This window comes from Equus przewalskii, chromosome 17 (genome assembly GCF_037783145.1).
Source record: "Equus przewalskii isolate Varuska chromosome 17, EquPr2, whole genome shotgun sequence".
Classification (NCBI taxonomy): Eukaryota; Metazoa; Chordata; class Mammalia; order Perissodactyla; family Equidae; genus Equus; species Equus przewalskii.
This window is the reverse complement of record NC_091847.1, coordinates 30,462,509-30,486,876: the sequence shown is the minus strand read 5'-3', so window position 1 is coordinate 30,486,876 and position 24,368 is coordinate 30,462,509. Positions and strand designations below refer to the sequence as shown.

General features: G+C 35.3%; 1 protein-coding gene across 27 annotated transcripts in view; it reads right to left on the bottom strand.

Moving 5' to 3' along the window:
- The window catches only part of MBD5 (methyl-CpG binding domain protein 5), a 423,339-nt gene that overhangs the window by 68,632 nt on the left and 330,339 nt on the right, over positions 1 to 24,368 (bottom strand). For 19 of the 27 annotated variants that reach the window (XR_011528341.1, XR_011528342.1, XM_070579639.1 and 16 more), the window contains one exon: positions 2,004 to 2,177. The exons of the other annotated variants lie outside the window; for them this stretch is intronic. The gene's annotated coding sequence lies outside the window, so the exon portion shown is untranslated. The remainder of the gene's footprint in view (positions 1 to 2,003; positions 2,178 to 24,368) is intronic. 27 annotated transcript variants of the gene reach the window in all.

Here is a 24,368-nt window from a genome sequence, read left to right as displayed (position 1 = left end):
ATCCCTTTGATTGGTTCTAAAATGCCTCAGGGTGTTACTCTTATTTTTCTGCCTGGAATACCGTCTCTCATCTTGACCCTCTTGTTCTTCACTAAACCAACTCCTATTTATCTCAGTTTAAACGTCACTTCCTCAAAGAAGCCTTCCCTGGTTTCCCCAACCATTATTTAGCTTTCCAAGTATAACTTTGGTTCCTCTTGTAGTTCTCCCTTATAATATCCAGTAATTCACATATATTACTAAATCTAACTGACTTTGTCTTTGCCCTTGCCATTTATGTGACTGCAAAGAAAAAGCAATTGAGACAATTAACCTCAAGTTAAAGCTTCCCTTCGTGCCTTTAAAAATATATATGGAAGTGAAAAGTGAGGGTCTGTATGCATATGTAAGAGGAGCTTACTATGCATTTTATCTTAAAATAGAAAAAGTGAATAATCACCAGCTACCAAATACATATCCTTAAAAAAAATTTAGAGAACTCTTTTAAAATGTAGTAATAGGTCATACCAGAACATACGTGAACTAATTGATAAAGTCACTAGAATTCTGAGGGAAAAATTATTTATGACTTATTTCTGTATATTAGCCACCAGCATAATTTGCTATTTTTGCTTTGACATAGTATAGTAAAGTTTCTAACAGGAAATATTTATAAAAAATACTTGTCTGGGGCTGGCCCGGTGGCACAGTGGTTAAATTTGCATGCTCCACTTCGGCAGCCTAGGGTTCCCTGGTTTGGATCCCGGGTGCGGACCTATGCACGGCTTGTTAAGCCATGCTGTGGCAGGTGTCCCACACATAAAGCAGAGGAGGATGGGCACGGATGTTAGCTCAGGCCAGTCTTCCTCAGCAAAAAGAGGAGGATTGGCAGCAGTTAGCTCAGGGCTAATCTTTCTCAAAGAAAAAAAAAATACTTGTCTACACTGATATAATCTATTTAAGAGTGCACTACGCAAGTTTAAGAATAATTTTTGCATCTTATCTATGCATTACTGGTGTTCTGGCTATTCAAGGTGTATCTCAATACACGTAGATCAAATCATTGTTGAAAAATGATGTACACCAATATTGTTTTCTCCTTAAACTGTACTAAAACTGACACAGTTGTGAATTAATGCCCTTTTTAGGTTGTACAGTATACTGAAACAACTATTATTTACCTACTTTTACTATAAAAATGTTTCGCACTCTTCAATTCACCTGGCAGTGGAAGCCAAGTTTCTACGTGGAGTAATTAGTTCTGCATAGAGGTAATGTACCCCCCAATAACCTTGAAAATCAGGTTACTCTTAAAGTGAAAACAGGAAGACTCCTCAGCCAGTGAAGAAACCCACCCAAAAACATTGTCTCTCAATATGTATAAATATCTAGAAACATTCAAGTCCAATCAATATCTCCAGCAAACATAATTAAATACAAAAGACAACTATTGTCTAATAAATTGTCTGATAAGGTTTGTCAAGAAGCAAGTGGAGGAAGATGGTCTCTGTGTGGATTCTAGAAAGGGGAGCCCAAAGCATACAATGTCTAAGCCCCACGAAATAAATGATCTTTTACTGTGTTTGTGCAGCTCATATATCAGGAACAAAATAATACCTGTAGATGTTTAGTGATGTCATATGAAAAGTGTCTCAAGGAGACTCCGTTTACATTTGACTGTTCACTGAAATGCTGAGGGTGGCAGGGAAAATGCAGCAGCCAAAGAAAACTTATGCACAACGTACTCAGGCCTGAGACTAAGAGAGTTTCAATAACACAAAACCAGGCCTGGAGTATTTTAGAGAACATGCTGAAGAAAAGCAAAACCTGTAGAAAATAAAGTCTCTAATTTAACAAAAAGGTAAGCAACATATGAGACCACGTTACAAACAGGAGGATTCGGCCAAATCCCACTTGTGGAAGTGTTTGGCTTGTACACAGCTTAAGAATAAAAACAACAGTGAATTAGTTGACGATATTTAAACCAAAAGATTTCACATGAAAATTTGCATTTCCTGCTTTACCTGAGAAACTGGACAATGTGGTAACACTAGGTCAACATTCCTGCCTTGCAACAATTATCTGGAACGGAGCAATGGCTGCTCCTTCAGATAGGACTTGGCTCTCCAGTTCACTGCAGTGGCTTCCTGCTTCATTCCCACCAGCCTGGCCTCTGTAGGCACTTGGGTTTCCAACCTCTGGAATAGAAAGGACCTTGAGATAAGGCTTGAAGGACTCACTGTAGCCCTTGACAAGAGGTACAACTTACTTTTTTTTAATGACCATTTAACCTACACTTAATAGTTTTTTCACAAGGGTGGAGGATGAACTCTCAGTGGATCATCATGTATTATTAGTATGTGTAGGATCACCAGAAAGCCAGCTAAAACCACAAGAACACAGTTAACTTTCTTTATGAACGTGAGTTGACCAAGACTGTGGTGATTCTTGAGTTAGCGGAAGTAGAAGGTACAGAGACCTCTCATTCAACTTCAATCCTCTCTTTCCTTCTTTCTTAGCACCATCACCAGCAATACCATATTACCATTATCTCAGGAACTCATCTTGGGATCAAAGAATTATGGAACCAAATTGTACATTACCATGATTTGATTTATAAAATGCCACTGATTTTTTCCCTTAATTTAAAAAATTTTCTTTTAGTAAATAAGGAAAAAAATTTTATAAGAGCTTTCAAATGTGTACTTGAGATCTTACTGTATTTTCTCCTACTCATCTGGGAGACACTAACAAGGCTCTTCCTCAGACTGGGTAAAATAATCCTAGGGACAGTCTAACTCATTTTGTTCTGTTTCCATGGTCATTGGATGACCTTCTGATTGTTTGGTGGATTTCATAGATGCTCTGATATCATTAAGTAAGTGACTTGGATCCCAGGTACAAGTATTTCAGTCAAAGAAAACATACAACATATAAGTCACTTGGCTTATAAATGAATTTCTTGTAAATATGGATGGTCTGTGTCAGACCCTAGAGGCCCATCACCCTTGAAAGCAATGGCAGAATTCACTTTTTAATTGGAAGAGCTAAGAACCACATCTTGGACCACAGTTACTCCACAGGGTGCTCCTCCTCCTCTGAGGTCTTTCCTGAAGCCAGCCTAATTTTTTTTCTTCTTGTTTTTGGGCAAAAGCAGAACAGAGGAATGTGCAGGATGGGATGTAGCAGCATTCTTGAATATTGCTGTTTCTCAGAAAGCAGCCAGGAGAGACATAGGAGAAACTAAGGGATGTGGGACCAAGGTTAAATAACTATATTTTATAATCTTGATATACTAAAGGTACTCCAGGCATTAGATTTAATGTTTTAAGTATTTATTTGGCATCAACTACATGTGAGGTACTGTGATGGATACTAGGGACCCAAACATAAAGAGAACGTAGTCCCTATTTCAAGGAGCTTATTGCCTGGGAGGTGGAGGGTAGGGAGTTGGGCAGTCAGGTAAACACGTAATTATAACATTGAATGATACCAGCTATGATAGGGCTAAGTATGGAGTGCTAAATGAGCACAAAGAAAGAGCTGGTTCAGTTTTCAGGAATCAGAGAAATGAAGAGGAAGGATACATCTGAAGATGCACAGAGGTTAAACAGGCGAAGAAAGGTTAGCAGGAGACCTGAAACTTCACCCAGTCTGTGCAAATTATCTTAGCTCCAAAAGATTAATCTCGAAGATTTTACACTTCTGTCTGATAATAGCAATTCCAATATTGTACTCATTTTTAGCTGGTAAGCAAGCATAAAGGTCTCATTTTGTCAGACCTTTTAACCTTGAGATGTGATAAGTGATGATGCATTACTGAATGTTTTCCACAGGAAGATCTGGAAGCCTGCCTGATGCCTGAAAGAGAAAATGATGACCTGACAGCCAGATAAGCAAATATTGTTCTCTAGAAGAAATACTATCAAAGAACGATGATTCACTTCAATAAGAAAGTAATATTAGATGAGAGTGCACTGGAAGCTGAAGCTAAAAGGAGCAAGATGTGGATGAGGGGGTCTTAGCCTTTAGATAAAGTAGTTCAAAACTGTTTGGAAGAATATCCTTTAATAAAAGAAGTCCATAAGTGATGGAAATAAGATGACTATTGTGCTAAAGTTATTTTACCCAATTGTATAAATAATATTAGCTGACATTTATCTTACCATCTTCTGGGAGCTGTGCTGAGCACTTTATGCATACATATATTAACTCATTTAATCCTTGTCACAACTGTATAAGTACGTACTATTATTTTTCCTTTTCTAGAACTGAGGAAACCAAGGCAAGAGAAATTAAGTAACTTTACCTTCTCTTTTCCTCTCTGATAATTTATATCCCCCTTTCCTACTTTATTTTTTTCTCTTTAGTATTTATCACTAGTTAACATACTATGTATTTTACTATTTACTCTATTATTATCTTTCTCCTCTAACAAGAATATAAGCACCATGAGCACATGGATACATTAGTCATCATAACAGACAAAAATCTCCGCTATTTTTTGCTTTGGGTTCCATAGCTCCTTGAAGGCTGCTTTGTATCACAACTTCTTTATTTCTCACATCACAAAGTACAGAACCCTATACATGCTGGAGCCAAAAATATTTGTTGAGTGAATGATGAGCACAATTAATCAGTACACATATACTGAGCTCTTGCCATGCTCAACACTTTGCTAGTCACCTAAGATAGGGAAGTGCAAAATACCATCTGGGTTCTCAAAGAACTTAACACTGAGGAACAGAAATAAGTAGAAGCATAAGGAATACCTAAGGTACAAAATAAGAAGTCCTCATATTTCATTACTTTCATTCTTCAATCATCTAATGATGGCTAAAAACACTTACTCTTCACTCCTCCCAAGATACCCTAGGATCCTGCTGCATTAAACTTTCTTTAGCTAAACTCCAGGGTCAACTCCTCCATGAAGACCCCTCCAGCCTCTGGCTTACAGTTACTTGTTCATTCCCCTCTCATTCTACAGTGCTGCTTACACATATGTAACAGCACACAGCACACTCTGTTTCATGTATACTCATTCCTTGTTTCATATATTTTTGTGCGTGTAGTCACCAAACACATTGCCAGGTAGATGGTATGCAAATAGTGTGCTTTGAATTGAATTATTTATTTTTCTCATCTTTCAAAATTCTAAAGAACTTGTTTTACTCGCCTAAAATATAATCATAAATAGAAAAGTTCTTGTTATAATATGTTAATATCACCCAGAGATACACAAAGTGGCTAACTGCAGGTATGTATTCAACCAAAATTGAATGGAGGCTGAATAGAAACTACTTTTCTTATTTTATTTTCAGCACAATTTCTAGATACGAGGAATGTCTCCAGCGTCTAGAAGAGATCCTGGTACACAAAAAATTAATTGTTGAATAAATGAATGCCTGTATATAAACCACGGAATTAAACGCTAAAGGGCATGGCACAAACTAAATGTACTATAGGAGATGATGTAACAAATAATAGAAAAAACAGTGAACTAAGGGTTATGAAGTCTGGCATCTGCAATTTTCTAGCTGTATAACTTTGAGCAAGACACTTAACCTTAGGTTTAGTTTTTTAATTTGTAAAGTTAATGGATTGGACCAGATCAGTGGTTTTTAAATTATTTCAGATGTAGATCTCCTCTGTCTAATAAACTCTAAATGGAACCTCCATTATATAAAACAGAAAAAGAGATTTGTTAGTAATAATTCATTTTCTAAGACCAAGTTATAATATTACTTATAAAATCCATCAATAGAATAATGGGCTATTTTGATTAATAAAAAGTATGAAATCAAGGGATATGGGTGACAGTTCCAATTCTAAATCATTTTCATCAACAAATTCACTTCTGTATTTTGTTTTGGCTTTATAATATCGGGACAATTCTGACTGCCACAGAAAACCAACTGCAAATGGAAACGTTTTTTTCTTCTGCTTTTTTTCTCCAATTTCCCCAGTATGTAGTTGTATATTTTAGTTGTGGGTCCTTCTAGTTGTGCCATGTGGGACACTGCCTCAACGTGGCCTGATGAGTGGTGCCATGTATGCACCCAGGATCCGAACCAGTGAAACCCTGGGCCGCTGCAGCTGAGTGCGTGAACTTAACCACTTGGCCATGGGGTTGGCCCCGAAACTTTTTTTTAATACCTAATTTGTCTTTGGCAATATTAAAATCTCTGCAATTAAAATGGTGTAGAAGCTTAAAGAAGGAGTAAAGAAAATTTTGTTTCCAAAATTAAATGATGGTATCTAATCACTACTCATGTTTCTGATCATGAATACAAAATATGGGCAAAACTTAAGTTAAGCCAGGAAACTTTCTTTAATACAACATTATCACATTAATTTGTCATTGCAAAACTGTTAAGGAGTGATAAGGATACGTGGCAGGAAGATGCCCCTATGTCCTGTTCGTATTTATTCAATGGAGCATACACATGCTGTAGCAGTGCTCTTGCTTGCATAATTTGATTTGGGTATATAATAATGGACTCAAGTTTTTTAAAAGCCCAGCTAAAAACTTAAAAATAAATATGCCTACCCATAGGAAGTTCAAATATCTACATGAAAATTGGTAGCAAAGCTTTAGTCAGCAGTCCATAAAAATACAGACTAGCAGCACAGTTTATTTTTGTTTCATGATGTGTTCGTGTGTTACAATTTGGTATAACACATTTGAGTGTCCACGTTATTTTTAGCACAGTGTTAAAATACTTAATATATTTTTAAACATTAGATTTGTGTCCAACATTTGGAAAACTCTGAAGAAATTCATCTAAGCTGGATGTTCTTCTGGTCCTTTCAATTCTATCATTTCTATATAAGCTAGAAAAGCAAGATAGACTTTATAAAGGTGATTTCAACTTTTTCAACTCATTTTACATATATTTACTGAGAAGAGACAACTATGGGACAGGGAAGACCCTGATCAGATTAAAGTGGAGAACTTTTGTTAGGGAGTGTTATGAATGCAGCTTTAAAAAACGTGTCAATCTCCCTAGTATAGGGTAAATCTCTATGCACATGGGCTAAAAACAGCTTTAGTATCACAGATCCACGACATTTCTAACATAAGCATTGCTGGTCTACAGGTATCTTAATTTATAAATGCAATTTCGCTCCTACGTAGTTATTTTCTGATAATGAGATCTGTCAGATGGAGAATAATTTTTCAGTGACTTTGCCTTTATTTATTTGAAGAACATATTCTGATTTGAACTACAGAGGAAACTCTTAACTGACCTCCACTTAAACAAATCACTGAATTAATCAAAACAGCATTTCTCTCTGAAAACAGATGAATGTTTACTTCTGCTCTTACCAGTTGAGTTGTGTGCTTTCCAATGTCAGCTGAATCTTTTCCAAAGCTATCTGAGCCAATACTTGCTGGTTTAATTTAGGTATTTAATAAAATATTTCATAAATTGATAAAATGTAAGTTAAAAACAGAATGACTGTTTCCATGAAAATTAAGTTGAAAGCATAGCTTTTAACACCAGCCTCTTAAAAAGTGAAGTTGAATGAGATGGGAAAGAGGAGAATTTGGGAAGGAAAACCTAAAAATCTTGAATAATTCTGAATTCAGATCATCTTGCAAGTGTTTCTGAGTTCTTGTTCTTCTCGAAAGTTCAAAAAAATTTTTTTTGATGTTACACTATTGGTGTAAAGACAACGCTGTAATAAGTAAAGTCATAATTACAGAGACTTTGCTCTGAAAAGATTGTTGACTGAATATACATTTATACATTATAAATGAAAATAAAATGCTTAATTTTAAGTATTTTTTATGATTGTCTGCTTTAATAAATCTTCAATTAATGAACCAACTACAGGTTCAGATTGTGTTGGATAAGAGACCTTCTCTATTGCTGTTACAAAAGTAATACTTATTTGTGACCAAGAGTCTGAATTTCACATTGAGATGATGAAGACGGTTTTAGGATCTAAGGTCTAATTTCATTTGATTCTCTTATTCTTTCAAAAAACATATTGATAAAGAAGTTACTATATAATTATTAAATTAAAAAATCTTAGTGAGAAATGAGAACTCTGAAAATAGATATAGCCAGCAATACCTTAAAATAACTGACATAAAAAATGACAGAATTACAATGAGAAATTGATCAATCCACAGTCAACAAACATTTCTCAGAAACTGATAAACAGGCAAGAAATTAATAAAGATATACAAGATCAGAACTACACAATTAACATGCTCAGTCTAAGGGAAATACATAGAGAACTACATAAATCTATAGGAATTATAAAAACGTATTTTTTAAAAGCACACCTGAGATTGGAAAAATTAGAATAGTACAGTGGTTAAGAGCATGAATACTGGATCCAGCTGCTGGGATGAAAATCTCACTTCTACTACCTGCTGTGTGACTGAGGGCAAGCTATGTCTCAGTCCCTCAGTTTCCTCATCTGCAAAATGAAGATAATAATAGTATCTACCACACAGTGTTTAGAAAGTTGAATAGATGAGCATTTGTAAAGTACTTAGTGCCTGGCCCACATTAAGCATTATATAAACATTTGGTAAATAAATAATAATAACCGGCCATAGAAGAAATCTCAATGATTCCAAACAAGTGAAATCACGTACAATGTATCATTTGATAAATTCTCATAAATATAGAATATCATAAGAAAATTATATCCCCAAACAACCCTGTATTTGCAAATTTAAAAAAGTCACTCATGGGGCTGGCCCCGTGGCCGGGTGATTAAGTTCTCGCGCTCCGCTGCAGGCGGCCCAGTGTTTTGTTGGTTCGAATCCTGGGCGCAGACATGGCACTGCTCATCAAACCACGCTGAGGCAGCGTCCCACATGCCATAACTAGAAGGACCCACAACAAAGAATATACAACTATGCACTGGGGGGCTTTGGGGAGAAAAAGGAAAAAATAGAATCTTTAAAAAAAAAAAGTCACTCACATTTAGGCAGTGTTGAAAGCCAAGTCAAGGTCAGTAATCATGATTTTATGGCAGAATCCAAAATGCGACCTTATCTATGAGAACATGACTTAGAGGAGAGCAGTATGGATAGAGCTGGACCTCTGGCTTATCTTATCGAGTACAGGCATGGTAAAGCAAAAACAAAATATATCACATAACATTTGAAATTTAATATCAACTGGTCTAAAAATACACACATGGAGGGAGGCAGAGAGAGAATGATAAAGCAAATACAGCAAAATGTTAACAATTGGTGATTTTGTGTGAAGAAAGTTCTTTGTATTATTGTAACATCTAAGTTTGAAGTTATTTCAAAATAAAAAGTTTTAAAAATGCAAGAAAAATGCAAACAAAACCAAAACAGGACCAGAGTTTGGAGATAGATGGGCAAAAGACAGAAGGGTGATGAAGTTTGAGATATGGCAACTGTGTTATTGAAGATATGGAAGAAAGCTGGAAAAAAGCTCTATCTGAAGTTAAAGAACATGCAGTACAGGTATAAAGGAAGGAGCAGAGGAACTGTGGGTATACAAGAAGCAGGAGAAATAGTCTCACCTGAAGGAGTTAAAATATTGGGGAGACAAAACTTAGACACATGAAAATTAGAAGGAAAAAGTGATTGAATGCTCAAATAAATAGAGGAGAAAGAAAAATTCTGTATCACATCAGAAAAACTTAATATAATGGCTATTCTACTTTTGAATCTCTTCTCCATCTTTTCTAACTCCCCCAGCCTCACATACCGGTTGAAATAATTCAAGCTTAATAAAAAAAAAAAGGTGGAGGCTATAGAAATTGGGAAGAATAATCCAACTCCATCTTGCATGAACGGAGAAGGACTGAATTTGGGAAGGGGATAGACAGGTAGAGAAGGAATAAATCTTCTGCAGAAGTTGATCGAAATGGGCCCCTTCACAGGTGTTTATGTGGAAATGAACAGGTCTTGAATATTTAGGAAGACAAATAACTATTATATGAGGTATAATGAATAGAAATAAAGAGATAAAACTGTCAGTACTTGAAGTCAGTATGATCTTGTACCCAAAAAACCCAAACTGAAAAAAATTTAAAACCAATGACAAAAATAGTTAGAGGACAGCTAGCTCATATATACCAACATACAAAAACAAGGTGAAATTGCCACATCTAATAATAAACTACGTTTAAAAAGTTGTATTATTGGTGCAAGAATAGGCAAGTAGTCTAAAAGAAGAGAGTGGCCACAAATAAACTCATAGAAATGCAAATTTAAATTCATGATAGAGGTGGCATTTTAAATCAGTACGAAAACAATGACCAATTCAATAAATGGTGTTGGGACAATTGGATACCCATTTGGAAAAAAACTAGTTACTTCCATAACTCATGTAATTTACAAACATGCATTTCAGATCATTCAAGATTTAAATGAAAACCAAAAACTAAAACAAACTAAAATATAAATGCATTAAGAAAATATAAAAGAATATATTTATTTGTGCCATTTATGAAGGCCTTCTAAAGGAGATACACAAAACAAATGCCATAATGAAAAAGACTGGTAAACTTGACTATATCAATTTAAAACTTCTGTTCAGCAAAAGGGCCACCAAAAACTTAAAAGACAATTGATAGCCTGGGGAAAATATTTGCCACATATATAGCACTCAAAATATTAATATCTGGAGTGTATAAAGAACTTCTAAACATCAATAAGAAAAAGATAAAGAGCCCAAAAGAAAAATGGACAGAAAAATATGGATAAGCTGAGAAGAGGAAATGCAAAAGGCCAGTAAGCATAAGAAAAGATGCTCAACCTAAGCAGTAACCAGAAAATGCAAAATAAAGCAATAAACAAGCATTTCAGGGGCTGGCCCAGTGGCACAGAGGTTAAGTTCGCATGTTCCGCTTCTCGGCGGCCCAGGGTTGGTTGGTTCGGATCCTGGGTGTGGACAAGGCACCCCTTGGCAAAAGTCATGCTGTAGTAGGCATCCCACATATAAAGTAGAGGAAGATGGGCACGGATGTTAGCTCAGGGCCAGTCTTCCTCAGCAAAAAGAGGAGGATTGGCAGTAGTTAGATAAGGGCTAATCTTCCTCAACAACAACAACAACAACAACAACAAAAAACAACAAAAAAAGCAGCATTGCTTTTCACTTATAAGATGTGTAAACATTTAAAAAAGATTGCTGATATCAAGTTTTTTCAGGAATATGGGAAAATAGTGTCATAAATTAGTAGAAGGAGAAACTATTAGTACTTTTAGAAGGGTAATGTCTCGGTATCTATATGAATTTAAGATGTGCACATCCTTTGAAACAGCAATTCCTCTTCTTCATCATGCCTGGAGAAACAATCAAATGTGTGCACAGAGAATTATGTAAAATGATATTCACAGCAGCTTTGATCATTAGAATGAAAAATAGAAAACAATCTAAATGTCTATTAATTAGGGAATGGATAAATAAATTATAAAACATTCATACTATGGAACATGATACAACAACTAAAAGAGGCATTTTTATGGTGATATGGAAAAATTTCCTAGACATACTGTGAAGTGAAGAAAAGTGAGTTTAACATATTCTAAATATGAAAACATTTAAGTAACATTTAAATAGCATTCATAGGTTGTAGTAATTTTAGTATCTATAGATTCATGAAAATGGGTTCCTCTTTTCATAAAATACCCAGAATTTCTAACCTCTTCATCTTTGGGTAGGCTTAGTAAAAGTAATCTTTGTATCTTAATCTTCAGAGACTAAAATTACGTGTTAGTTCAAACAAACATGTACTGAGCACCTATATATATCTAGGTGCTCAAAAACAAATAATACACGGTATGTTCCTGCAAAAGCTGTGCAATAACTTTTGGAAACTACTTGGGAGCTTCACCTAAGTGGCATCAAGCTATTAGGAAGAAGAAAATTATGTTTATTTTTGGAAATCTACACAAGCTGAATATTTACTTTCAGGTACTGACTCAGGCATGAATTTTAACATATAACATAGAGCTGTCCAATTACTCAAATACTGTTTTTCTCTGTTCATTAACAGACTTCAATATTTTATAAGAAAAAGCCTAGAACACTAAGTATAAACCTTTATATAAGCATTTGACTTTGTTTCATTTTTATTATGCAAATGTCCTTGAAATTCTTTAGTTTATAATCCAAATCCATTTCCTTGATGACTTAAAATGCTCAAAAAAATTGTTTTTGGACCAAGAATGAAAAAATGACAGTGACCTTGATACCATCATTGAACACACCAATGTGTTACATTTGCGTTTCAAGAATACTCAGCGTGGCAGGAACTCTTGGGAATCTGGAATGACTTGGAGGTTAAAACACTGAAGTTGGCTTAGGAGGCTTTAGGAACATTAAGAGATGAGATGATGCAAGCAATTTTATCTCTGGGCAAATCCATCTAATGTTAATGAAAAAATTTCCATGGCAACCTGACACAGAACCAAAGGTGTAGAATAAAAAGATAAAGCTTTTTTAGTTCTAACTATAGGTACCACGTGAAGACTTTACTCTTTATTGCAGCTTTTTGTTCTTAAACATCAATTGGGATACATTTTAATATTTTATTTTTACAGTTTTCAAGATGGATACTGATGATTCAGATTAACCAATCAGCTAATAAATTAGTCTCTACTGACCTGCAGAGTCAAAGTCTCTGAAATAGGTTATGTAACTTTTAGGGGCATATATTAATTTTAGCTCATGGCTAAGCAGTATTACTAGGTATTGATTCATTACTTTTGTCAGAAACATATCCACATTACAATCAGAAAACAGATGTTAACATATAAATCATCTGTTAAACACAGCAGGCAACTACAAAACATAACTAATAAGTTTTTACACTAAAATCAAGAGGGACAAATAAAAGGAATTTACCAAATTTATAAGAAAATAATCCTGAAAACCTCAAGTAAATTTCAAATTTAGACTATCCTGCCATTTCTTACTAGTAATAAATAATTAATAAATAAATCCAAGTATGTGACTGCAATGATAATTGTAATGTCTCAAGCACGAACAGTTCGTAGACAGCTGCAGTGATAATTTTTATATTTTAGGCATGAACACTTCAACAGACAATATCATTTTTGAAAAAAAAATGCCAGGTTATTGTAATACAAGTGCTGTGATTTAACAGTATTATGTGACTAATGCTGAATGATAAAGGGATAAAATCCTATACTATTTCATATTTTCAACCTTAGTTTTATATTAGGCATTACCAAATGGCTCAATACTATATACTTTCTATTTTTCTAAGAAAATTCCTGGCAGTTTCAAGCTACTTCATATATATATAAATATATATACACACATACACATATTTATGTATATTTATATAACATTAATGTTTATATTCATGTAAATATATTGAAATATATTATGCACACATAAAATATCAGCGAGCCACTAGGAAATTTCATACTACAAAGTCTTCATTAATCTTACAAAATACAAAAAGATGACTTGTCATAAACAATTAAAAATGAAACTGTATTTAGCAAATATACATGTTTTGAGATGATAACGATGATAATCTTTTTCATTTGTTCAGCACTAGATAAACAAGAGTAACTGGGTCATACTGACTCATGAATTCAGATAATGAGGATTTTACAGTACCTGTATGTCCTTTTTCCCTTACTGGACCTTTTTTTTTTTTTTAAAGATTGGCACCTGAGCTAACATCTGTTGACAATCATCTTCTTCTTTTTTTTTCTTCTTTTCCCCATACTCCCCCAGTACATAGTACTATATTCTATTTGTAGGTCCTTCTGGTTGTGCTAGATAGGATGCCACCTCAGCATGGCCTGACGAGTGGTGCCATGTCTGTGCCCAGGATTTGAACCGGTGAAACTCTCGGCCAATGGAAGGTATCTCTTTTTGGCTGTGTTAAGAATGGATTGGGAGAAGCAATCTGCTAGAAGTCTTTGCAATAAAAGCTGACAATCTGAAAAAATTTTGGATGCCTGTGCACAACTGTCTCTTAAGCTACTTCTTTGTATTTAACTCTCACTAACAATAGTAGGCATAATTGCAATAATTGGAGAAATGGTTCATGTTATCTTGGAGATTGTAATAGCCCAGGAAGTACATATTGGGAGTGGTTACACAGGTATTATAGATTTTGGAAAACCATATTTCAAAGTATTCAAAGACACATAAAAGTGCATTGTCAGTATCTGTTATAAGGAAGGCAAAAAGAGTTTTGAAGTTATGTTTTTTTTAAAAAAAGGACACTCAGATCATGACCATACAACAAGCCTAAGTCCAAAGCTGAAGAAACCAGAGAGACATTTGTAGAGGCTCAAGGGGTTACACAGGTAGCTTAGCACATGGCTTAGGTATTAAGAGGCCATGTTTGAAAAGTAAAAGGAAACACACATAAACCTATGATTCAGCCTTCAAGACTTTATGTGACTTGATTTTTGAATACTTCCCCGACCACATTTTGTACTACTGTCTTCTTTGTAAATGACTCTCTAGTCACATGCTTTATTCTGTTTCTTGAACATATCAAATTTATTTTGGACTTTGGGTTTTTGCAGTTGCTGTTCCCTTTTGTAAAACTCTTCTAATATTTGAGCTCAAATGTCATTTCAAAATGCCATCTTGTTTATTTTCTTCATAGCACATATTCCTAACTAAAATAATTTGTTTCTGTGTTTACTGCCTTTCTCCCATCACTAGAATTTAAGCAAAAGAGAAAGGATTTTGTCTATCGTTTTTATGGCAATGTCCTCAGTGCTTAGCATAGCATCTGGCACATTACAGCACAAAAACCATTTATTGAATGGAAAGAAGGAAGAAACATAAGAAGGGAGGGAAAAATGAAATGGCATGTGAGAAAAATGTCAAAAATTTATCAAGTATAGAATTAATTGAGGCTTTAGAGAAACCCTAACGATATAAAAGGAACTTTTACAGTTATGATTGGAATTACAGGAAGATTAAGGGAAAGACTTTAATTGGATGAACAATGAAATTAAAAGAAAATTAAATTTCAATTTTGTTTCTATGTTTTTGATGAAAGAGAATAAACCTTATGTCAAAATGAAAAAATAAAATTGATTAAGAATATATCATAGAGGACTTTGGATTCTGGTCAAGATGGAATAATAGGGGTCAGATTTGCCCTCTTGCTTGAAACAACCAAAAAAACACAAACAAAATATATGAAACAATGGTTTTTAAGACACTAGACAATACGCAATCAAGGACAGTAATCTTTCAGAAACAGGAAACAAAGAAGATGACCCCTAGAACTGTCCTAGCTTATTGCCTTAAGTGAGTTTCCAGTCTGTGTGCAGAGAAGGTGAACCCAGTTGGAGCTTAGCAGACTCTCCAAGTTGAGGAGACATAGCCCAAGAGTCAGGGATACCATGGCTGTGAGAGTTTGCAGGACAGAGTGCAGAAGAAGAGAGAGCTGCAGAGAAAGAAATGCAGAGATCTGCAGATGGTTACCTTTGAGTGTCCAGCAGAGTACTGGTCAGTGCATGCATATGAGGGAACTAACTGAGGCTGAGGAGAGAATCACCTGAAAGGATAGAGTGAACGGCATTTGGCATTCACACTGGGCTAGGAGCTAGAACACTTCATAACTCATAAGGTATAGGGTAGAATCTCAGAAGTGTCTTGTTCAGTAGTGGGGAATAAGTAGACTTAGACTAAACACTGTTCTGATACTGCCTAATGAGTCTTAAAAGTAAGATCCAGAAGGATCAAATTGTTATTTCCAAGTAACTTAGCTGCATTCCAGAGCAAAGCTGAAGAATATTTAAAGGCGTACAAAAATACTTAGTACTTAACAAGGAAAAATTCACAACGTCTAGCACCAAATAAAAATTATCAGACATGGAAACAAACAGGAAAATAAAACATAGTGAGGAGAAAAATGAATCAATCTTGGATGAACCTCCAGGGAATTATGCTCAATGAAAAAGCCAATCCCAAAAGGTTACATACTAAATGATTCCATTTATTTAACATCTTTGAAATGACACAGTTTTAGAAATGGAGACCAGATTAGTTGTTGCAGAGGTTAGGGATGGGGACAGGGTGGGGCAAGATAGAAGTGGGTGTGGTTATAAAAGAGCAACACGAGGGATTCCTGTGGTGATGGAACTGTACCTTGACTGTGGTGCTGGATACATGAACATACATATGAGATAGAATTGTAAAGAACTAAACACACACAAAAGCACATAAAGAACTACAAGTAAAACTGGGGAAATCTGAACAAGACCACTGTTTTGTATTAATATATTCTGGTTGTGATGTTTTACTAGTTTTACAAGATGCTACTATTAGGCGAAACTGGATAAAGTTGACATGGAATTTCTCTGTATTATTTCTTACAATTGCATGTGAAACTACAATTAAATCAATAAAAATTCCAACTAAAAAAATCGATTGAAACTGATCCAGACTGAACAGGTTTTAGAATTAGCAGATAACAATATAATACACTTATTATAACTGTATTCTATACATTCAAAAAGATTAAAAAAAACCCCAAACTGAACTTCTAGAGATGAAAACTATAATGTATGAGATGAAAAATACACTGAATGGGATTAGCAGCAGAATTAGACATCGCAGAAGAAAAGATTAGTGAGCTTGAAGACGTAACAATAGAAACTATCCAAAATAAAACACAGAAAGAAAAGGGACTGAAAAAATATGAAGAAAGAATCAATGATCTGTGGGATGATTCAAGTACTATACGTGTAATTGGAATCCCTGAAGAAGAGAAAAAAGCAGGAGACAAAAAAAAAATTTAAAGAAATAATGGTTGAAATTTTCCCAGATTTGATGGAAACTGTAAACCCAGAGATCCAAGAAGCAAAATAAATCCCAAGTACAAAAAGCATGAAGAAAACTACCCTAAGGTACGTCATAATCAAATTGCTCAAAACCAGAGATAAAGAAAAGGTCTTAAAAGCAGCTAGAAGGAAAAAAACCATGTTATGTACAGAAGAAGAAAGTTAAGGATGATAGCAGAATCCTCAATGAAAATAATGCCTGTGAGAGGATCGTGGGCTCTCATCTTTAAAGTCCTAAAAAAATCCTCCAAAACCTGTCAACCTAGAATTCTATATACAGCAAAATTATCTCTCAAAAATGAAGGTGATATAAAGACTTTTTCAGATACACAAAAGATGAAAGGATTCATAACCAGCAGACCTGCATTACAAGTAATGGTAAAGAAACTCTTTCAGGAAGAAGCAAAATGATACCAGATTGAAATCTGGATCTAGGAGAAAGGAATGAAGAAAACAAGAAATAGTAATTGTATTGATAAACATATAAGATCTTTTTCTTATATTTAAATTTCTTAAAGATATTAACAATTTGAATTTAAAAAAGTGTGCATGGGGTTTATAACACAAGAAAAACTAAAATATATGACAACTATACCATAAAAGTCAAAAGGGGAAAAATGGAAGAACACTAATTATAGGGTTCTAATACTACAAGTGAAGTGATATAGTATCATTTGAAGGTAGATGGCGAGAAGTTAAAGTTGTATACTATAAACTCTAAAACAATCACTAAAATAAAACAAATAATTATAGCTAAAGAGCCATTAAAAGAGATAAAAATGGAATCATAAAAAGTACTCAATCCAAAAGAAGACAGAAAGAGAGGGGAAAAGAACAAAGAACAGATGGGACAAATATAAAGCGGAAAATATGGGACAATGATAGACTTATACCTAACCATATCAATTACCACAGTAACGTAAATGGTCTAAACACCCCAGTTAAAAGGCAGAGGTTGTCAGATTGTATAAAAAAGCAAAGCCCAAATATATGCTGCTTACAAAAAATCACACTTTAAATATAATGACACAATAGGTCATTTTATATATATATATATATATATATATATATATATATACAACTCATAGGTCACAATAGGTCAAAAATGAAATTATGGACAAAGATAAATCCTGTTAATACTAACTGAAAGAAAGCTAGAATGGCTTTTGTGATAGCCAAAACTGAAAACAAGCCAAATATCTATCAACAGGTGAACGGATAAATTAACTGTGGCACATCTAGATAATAGAATATAACTCAGAGGAAAAAAAGGAACTATTGACTCATGTAGCAGCAAGAATAAATCTCAAAATAATTATCCTGAGTGTAAAAAGCCAAATGAAAGAAGAGAATATACTGTATTCTTCCATTTACATAAATTCTAGAAGATGAAAACTAATCTATAGTGACAGAAAGCAGATCAGTGGCTGCTTATGGATATGAATGGGGGTGAGGAGAAAAGGGAAGTAGGGATTAGAAAAGAATATAAGGAAACTTTTGGTGGTTATGGTTATTTATGTTCATTATTTTGATTGTGGTGATAGTTTCACATATGTTGAAACATCAAAGTACTCTTTAAATATGTGTTATTGTATGTCAACTATACCTCAATAAACTCATTAAAAATAAATAAAAGGAGGAATCATTTTTTCTTACAGAAGAATTCCAATCAATAAATGCAGAAGGAATGAGGGAGATAGGAAATCACTGTTAGAACACCACAGTTATAATTGTGGCAGGCATGATCCATCAATGAATGCTAAAAATAGTAAAATAGTAGGTGAAGGTTTAAAAAGAAAGACAACATTTGCATAGTATCAAAGTTTCTCCTTCCAAATATCTATTAGTTATAAAGCAACTAATTTATAAGGTATAGCTATATTTATAATTTATATCTATTTATATATTCATGTAAATTTCTAAAGTTATATTTATTAGCAACTTTACAGTGGAGAAACCTGACAGACACCTGCTAAACCAAGTGATCAAGGTTAACATCATCAGTAATAACACATACTAACATCATGTGCCAACTGTTATAATACACTGAGAAGGGTACATCACTTCCTAATATTTGTCTGCCAAATGCATACTCTCCATCTAATCAGGACAAAACATCAGGGGGACATTCAACAAAATGCCTGACTAGTATTCAAAAGTGTCAAGGTCATGAAAGATGAGTAGGGACTAAGGAACTCCAATAGATTGGAGGAGACTAAAGAGACATGAAAACTAAACGTAATGTGGGATCTTGGATTGTATCTTGAAAAGAAAAGGTACATTAATGGAAAAAATGGTGAAACTGGAATAAAGTCTACGGTTTTTAATAATATTGTACCAATATTAATATTTTGGTTTTGATAATTGATAAAGATCATGGCTAAGCAAGATGTTAACGTTAGGGGAGGGCAGGCAAAGCCTATACGGATATGCTCTGTACTATTTTCGCAATTCTTCTGTAAGTCTAAAATTATTTCAAAATACAAAAATTTTTAAAAAGAATAAATCACAATCTCAGACAGGTGAAAAAAAGTAACTGATCGTTCATCTGCTTTAACAGATCTGCTACCTGATTCTTGACCTATATGATTTCCTGAAGGAAACAAATGAGAGAACCTGGAGATGAGACGACTGGATTGATGAGAGGACTTGAAGAACAATGGAGACTAGAAGAGATACTGGAAGACTAGATAACAAAACTGTTCCTATCTTTTTAAAAAAGGAAAAGAAAGTGGAGATCTCAAACTACAAACCAGTCAGGCTTTAAATCATGTTTTTAAGCCTTCCAAGATTTCTAGAAGGAATCAATGAATGGATAGCTTTACATGTGTTTAGAAAGGAAGGTAGTGATAACTATGACCTAGTTTGGCTTCCCCAAGAACAAGTCACGTCAGACTAACCTCAATCATTTTCTGAAAAGTATTACTTGCCTGACAGATCTGAAAAATGCTCTAGACCTGGTACATTTGATTTCAAGAAGTTATTTGGCAAAGTCGTTAGAAATCTCCTGTGGACCAGATGGTAAAATAGAGCTGCGTGATATTTCAAAAGTCACACATATTCATTATTGACTAAATTACTATTCATAGATTTATGACTCAATGTTCAAGTTCAATCTCCTATTAGAAAGAGTTCTCCACTGGCAGATCAAAAGGCTTTCTATGCAATCCCATCCAAACAAACATTTTCCATTAGCTAGGATGAAGACACATTGAGCTGGAAGAATGGCTAATGGTTGCAGAATTAGGATCCAAATATCCTTAGAGAGGTAAAAAAAAAAAAAAAAAATCACCTTTAAAAAATAAGATTAAATGAAAGATAGAGAAGATATAATTTACAGTATATGATTTAAAAAAGACTTTTTTGCTAACTGCAAGTTCAGTGAGTCTTGCTGTATAATATGGCTGGTAAAAGGGCTAACAGGATCATATTTATCAGAGAGTGATATTCAACCTAAATTAGAATGGGAAAGTCTTTTGATAAACTGGAAGCTTTTTCATATTTCATTCATCAATTTTCTTTAATTCACAGACAAAAAATGAGAATAAATAAATCTTCATGATAGATGGAAAATTCAAATGCCTTTGAAACAAGAACCTTTCTTGAAAAATCACCCTGCCCAGATGGAACAAGAGCATTATATCTCATTATACCCCGTTTTTGATAATGTTGGTGAATATGGGTAGAACAAACTCTGTTAGAAAAATGGAGCAGCCTATTTATTAGAGTATCATGGCTAACGTCGAGTGAGAATATTTTATATAAGCTAACTCAGCACAGGGCCAGGATGGCAGTGGAGTGAGAGCTGGAGAAAATAAACAGAAGACAAATGTTTATTAAGCACTGGTAACAGATGCTGAGCAGTAATTTTCCTATTGTGTCTTAGGTGCTAACCTTATTTTAACTAGAACCAGTTCCCCTTTTATTCTATATGTTAGGATTCCAACTGAGATTTCATTACATAAAAGCTTCCTATAGTTATCAATAAAACAAATAAAAAAATCAGTCATCTTTTAAGATATAAGGATTAGAAGGCAGAAGTATAGGGACCACAGTACACACACTCATGAATTAACCAGAGAATAATAAGGCCAAATATAATCAAGTAGACCACGTAATCAGTTTGCCAGGGATTGGTAACCTCTACTAAATAGTTGGCCTCAATATCAATCCTTTTCCATTTCACACATTTTTATTTCATAGAGAGATACTGAGGGCCTGAACTAGAATTTTGAGAGTGAGAGTAGAAAGAAGGTGTACAATTGAGTAATATTTGGGATCTGAAATAAGCAAGTCTTAGCAATTACACGGATGTGTGGGGCCTGAGGATGATGTAGGGAGTCCAGGAAAGGGATAGCAAATCAGTTTTAACTCACATGCTACATCAGTCAGGGTCCTGGCAGAAAACAAGACAGTACACTCAAATTGGGTAGTTTGTAGGAAAAAATAAAATCTTTAAAAAAAAAAAAAAGGGGGGGCTGGCCCCGTGGCCGAGTGGTTAAGTTCGCGCGCTCCGCTGCAGGCGGCCCAGTGTTTCGTTGGTTCGAATCCTGGGCGCGGACATGGCACTGCTCATCAGACCACGCTGAGGCAGCGTCCCACATGCCACAACTAGAAGGACCCACAGCGAAGAATATACAACTATGTACCGGGGGGCTTTGGGGAGAAAAAGGAAAAAATAAAATCTTTAAAAAAAAAAAAAATTGGGTAGTTTGTGGAAAACTTTATCCATAAGGATGTGGGTAAGATTTAGGGGAACTGACAAGGGATAATGTAAGACCCCAGGGCTGGGAATACTGGACACCCATCATCACCCCTAAGTTAGAAAAGAACAGTTTCTGGAATAGAAGAGGGTATTGACAGGAGTTGTGTCCTTCAATAAAGAGAGGCAGACAACCTACGGCAACCTCTGTAAGAATAAATATCCCAATATCACTCTCCCTCCACTTTCTGTTCTTCCATGAATGCCTCCCAGCAAACCCAACTAGAATACAGAGGGCAAGAAAGCTCCTGATGTAGTCCTAAAGGTGACTGCACAAAGAGCAGAGTGGAGAATAACCAAGGTACTAATCCTAACTGACTGACAGTGGTTGCCTGAAACACCATGTAGAAAAGGCTTTTGTGATGTCATCTAACTGCATTAGGACAGATAACCACGAGAGGTATATGCCTAGTATGAGAATAGGATGAGGCAGTGTCAGCATGTGTGTTCATTGAGTCACATGTCTGTTATAAACATGGGATGGAGGAATGGCAGCACATGTGTCTTATGTTTTCCAACCCTGGACTATGAAGACTTTCATAATTCTAGTTTGTCTGAATGGTGAATGGCTATACCACAAACGAAACAAACAAAGAAAAAAACACAAGAGGAACAAATTTGGGAGCAGGCATGACAAATTCACTTTAGGATATGTTGACGTTGAGATGCCGAAAGATCATCCATGGATATATGAATCTGAAGTTCTATGGGGACGTCTAGGATGGAAATGGGAGTTTTGGAATAAACAGTTTATAAATGACAGTTGAAACTAAAACTGGAGAGAATTAGGGTAAAAAGAGTAGTGTGTAAATATGAAATCTTGAGAAAATCAACATTTTCAGTGCGGGGGGGGGGGGGTTGCGGCACAGGGAAAGCCCACAAAAAGAAAAAGAGCAAGAGTAGTCAAAAGGTTATAAGCAATACCATGGAAGTGTAGATTCACAGAAACCAAGGGAGTAGAATATCTGTAGAAGAAAGTTGCCATGAATGTCAAATACTGACAAAAGAGCAGTGAAATTAGAACTGAAAAATTTCCACTAGCTATGGCAGTTAGAAGATTAATGGTGCCCTTGATGAGAACAGTTCCAGGAATACAATAAAAGAGGAAGCCTGGGGGCTAGCCCTGTGGCGGAGCGGTTAAGTTCCTGAGCGCTCAGCTTGTGCGGTAGCCCAGGGTTTCCCCAGTTTGGATCCTGGGCACGGACATGGCACTGCTCATCAGGCCATGCTTAGGCAGCATCCCACATAGCGCAACCAGAGGCACTCACAACTAGAGTATACAACTATGTACTGGGGGGCTTTGGGGAGAAGAAGAAGGAGAAGAAAAAAAAAGGAAGATTGGCAACAGATGTTAGCTCAGGTGCCAATCTTTAAAAAAGAAAAAGAAAAAAGAGAAAGCCCGCTTTCAATGGGATGAGAAGTTAATGAGAGACGAGGATGTGAACATAGCACTACCACTTTTTAGAGTACAAGGGATGCGGTGAAAAAGAGAATGAGTTCATGGTAGCTAAATGAGAAAAGGACCGAAAGAGGATTTCTTTTTTAGAGTGACAAAACTAAATAAAATTAAAGTATGAGGAGAAGGCACTAATGGAGTGAAACTGAATATATACGAATGAGAGGACTATCAGAAATGACTGGAGTTTGTTCTACCAATATGTCCCAAAGGGAATATCTCTTGCCCACCGCCCCTGTCCATCACAGCACAGGTTATATGGTGTGGTTCTTCACTCCTCAATACAGGTGATTGACTAATGATAGGCACATAGGTTGGTTAATGACCTGTTACCTATTATGAAAAGATGAGTTGACAAATTGGATTCTCTTTGTTAGGAGGATGAACTAAGAAATATGGAAATAATTGGCTGATTAGTGGTGGAAACTCAGATGAAAGGGTAGTGATATGAAAAGATAATGCAGGGTCAGCCCTGGTGGCCTGGGTTCACTTCCCAGGCATGGACCTATACCACTTGTCTATCAGTGACCATGCTGTGGTGGTGGCTTGCATACAAAATAGAGGAAGACTGGCAACAGATGTTAGGGCAAATCTTCCTCAGCAAAAAATAAAAAATAAAAATAAATGTAGTAGTAATGAGCCATGTTAAAGCTGAAGTTATAGAAAACAAAAACCATGAGTGGCTAAAGGAAGCATCTATAAGGTAGAGCATGAGGAAGCTAGCTTTTACAGAAAGAGAAGAGAACAGAAACTGTGGAGAGAAGCACAGGTTCCATGAGAGACGATATCTAAAGAAGAAAGAGAGAGAGAGAGAACAAGCTGCCTTGGTGTCTGATAGCTTTCCAGTTATGGTCCACTGGCATCCTTACATGAACTCCTCTTTTCTCTTAACATGAATGGGTTTCTGTTCCTTGCACCCCAATCTCTAACACTAAGACAAGGACTAAAAGCAAAGCCATGGAAGAGATAGGAAAGGAAAAGTCAAAGTGGAAAGGGTTGACCTTAACTAGGAAGGGAAAATCCTATCCTCAGTAGTCTTAGGAAAGAAAGTAAGAACGAGTGGTGATGCAGCAGTCAAAAGGAAGTTTACAGCTCAAACACATCTATCAAGAAACAAAAAACGTTACAATCAAATGAGTTAAGCATCCAACTAAAGAAGGTGGAAAAGAGCACAGAGCAAGCTCAAAAAAACAAGAAGGTAGGAAATAATAAATAAAAGGGCAGATGATGGAGAACAACATCAACAACCACAATAATAACAAACAACAAAGAATAGCGCACCAAAAGCTGATTACTTGAAAAGATTAATAAGATAAGCAGACTTCTGGCAAGACCTGAAAAAGACAGAAGAGAGAATGGACAAA